This window comes from Octodon degus, unplaced genomic scaffold, assembly GCF_000260255.1.
Source record: "Octodon degus isolate 3935 unplaced genomic scaffold, OctDeg1.0 scaffold00027, whole genome shotgun sequence".
NCBI lineage: Eukaryota > Metazoa > Chordata > Mammalia > Rodentia > Octodontidae > Octodon > Octodon degus.
Window position 1 is genome coordinate 4,814,232 of NW_004524603.1, and position 2,992 is coordinate 4,817,223.

Below are 2,992 nucleotides of genomic sequence, written 5' to 3' on the forward strand. Positions count from 1 at the left end.
AAAAAAAAAAAGAAAGAAAAGGAAAAAAAAAAAAAAATTAAGCTGTCTTGTACCAGATTATGCCACTTGGAAGATGCTACACAGTTCTATTCCAACCAAGAATTATTGGCATTTTACTACCTGTCAACTTAAAAACAAACTCAAACAAACACCCCTCTGCAATAATCCCAGAAGGGTGGCGCTGGAAATGACTATTGTGCGAAGAAGCCAGGCACCGATGAAACTGCCAGCATGTCAGCAAGGGTGACATGTTTAAACTAAATACACACACAGAACAAAACACACTACAAGTTCTCTAAGCAAGGTGATGAATCCCATCAGGAAAGAACAAAATTTTCAAAATGTCAATATGCAGCTAAACATCCGCGGTGATGCCATCGGGGACACGAGCTCTCGCTGCCTCAGACACAAACGCCTGAGACACCTGCCCAGGAGCAGGCACCGGCAAGCTGGACCCACAGGAAGGCGAGCGCTGCTTCCCCAGAGCCAGGAGGCGCTGCCCAGACCTCCAGCACGCTGCTGCCACCCCGAGGAAGCCAGAGCCGAGGGAGCCACAGCCTCCTCTCAACTCCAGAGCTGACGTGAAGTCACAGACCCTTCCCCTCAAACTAAGGCTTCTGGTATCCACCACGGAACACCGGCTCTCAACACAGAAAGGAGCCATCCAAAGTGGGCCTTGAGGGCTGAGGAGACAGCTCCATGGCTAAGTGCCTGCCTGGCAAGCGGCACCACGCGCTGTGCCGCCCCTATCAGGCATGGTGGTGCACACCTGTAATCCCTCCTCCTGCTGGGGAGGCTGCCCCAAGAGGATCACTAGGAGTCCAGGGCACAGGGAGACCCTGTACCAAATAAATAATTTTTAAAATTTTTTTTAAAAAGGCCTGGAAGAAAGCCAGCCAATCCGTTCTCCAATACAAGGGCACCTCCCAAGCACCTACAGAGGCTGATGCTCCCCGTCTTTCTCCGCAACCTGACTCACCTATCTCACCTATCCACGGTGGGCCACAGCGAGAACCCTTAAAACTCAGTCTGGACACACAGTGGCTCACATTCCATGCAGAACCTTCAACCTTGCTCCATAACCTTTGTGTTCTGTGAACACCTGGTAGCTTGCTTGGAAACCTTCTAGAAGTATTTCTGCCATGGTGTCAAGTTTACAAGAACAGTGAGATTGTGTGAGTTTCTGACTCTTCAGCCAGTGTTATACATTTCTATTTTCTAAGTATTCCTGCCTTCCCAGGATTTCAGCATCACCCACAACTGATATAAGGACCTCTTTCATCAAAACCTAGTACCCATCACACCCCCGACGCAGCTCCCAAGCCCTACGTGCTCCGGTCCTCCCACCTCAGAGCCAAGTCCACACACTCAGCCCCTTCCTGGCCGCAAGTTACACCCCTCTGCTCTAGCCACTCCCCCACTGATGCACTGCCCCCTTTCCTTGCCCCCTCTGGACAATGCAATGGATAGTATTAAGTGCAGAACAGAACAGAAGAAACAAAGCAGGGAAGAACGGCAGAAGAGGGTGGAGGAATTTTCAGAAAGTAGCAGGCCTGGGGCAGAACCTTACCCTGAGCCAAGACCCCAAGGAAGTAAGGCAGCAGGAGCTGTGAACAGACAGCCCTCGGGAAGGGCAGCTGGGGACCAGAGACTGCACCCCCACACCACCCGCTCTATGGAGGCAGGCAAGAAGCTATGACAACAAGGTAACCACTGGACAAAGATTAGAAAAGAGATACACAGAAACTACAAAGTCCACACAGAAAACAGTAGAAACACTTGTTTTTCAAAATTCCTAGGAAGGGCTGGCAAGCTACCTCAGCAGACTAAGCACCTGCTTAGGCAAGTGCAGGGACCAGGATGTGAGCCCTGGTCCTGCATGTCGCACCAGTCCCGCCTCCGGGTGTGCTGAGCCACAGCCAAGTCTGGGCATGGAGGTGCATACCTGTAATATCAGCACTGGGGAGGCTGAAAACAGAAGGATCACTATAAGCCCAAGCTGCGTAGCGATGCTGCAGGCAGCCAAATTAGACAGAAGTATTATAGGCAGTCAGACAGGCCCTCGAAGGAGGTAACACAAAAGACAAGATACCTTACAACTGTGGGAGGGACGGATGCTCCTGCAGTGAGCTAGACCTAAAGACGAAAGATCAAGCAAATGCCGACCTCTCTAAGGATGAGCATCCGGGATTGATCATCACCCTGAGGGAGCCAGGAAGACTCATTATCTGATGGCTACCAGATAAAGTCCTGTTTCCTGAAGCTTGCTACGTGACTCCCTTTCCCATTTGGTCCTGGGCCTAATCAATGTTACCTGAGCAATGGTGCTCGTAATCTCATTGGTTGACCATAGTTTTGTCCCACCCCACATCCACCTAAGAGAGTTCCCATTTTCTCCACCTCAACCCCGCATGGTTTCACACTATAGAAGTCCCTGGAAGAGACAACTGGGGAGGGGGGAGCACTACCCGCTCAGGGCCCCCCTCCTGTCCCTCTCTTGGGTAGAAGCTTTCTTTCCCTCAATAAATATATTCTGCTCATAACCTCCATTTGTTCCTCTTTTTTTTTTTTTTTTGGCGGAACTGGGGATTGAACTCAGACCCTTGCGCTTGCCAGGGAAATGCGTACTCTACTGAGCCATCTCCTAGGCCCCCTCCATCTGTTCCTGAAATTCATTCTTCGGTTTTAGAGAACATGAACTCATGCAGGTCAGGTTAGGAAATCATTTTTCCCCTATACCATTTAGAGGTTCCCTGTGTCGTTTGGAGGTCACCTACCCAAGATCAGTTTTTCTCCCTGTATCAGTGAGAATCCATACCAAATACATAAATAAAAATAAAAATAAAAAAAAGAGAGAGAAAAGAGGAAACAGTTAAAGCCAAACTTATAGAACTGGTTGCTTATGCAGTATTAGAAAGTAAAGACTGGAGGCTGGTGAGATGGCTCAGTGATCTAAAGCACCTACTTAGAACAAGCTTAGCAAAGCACAGGG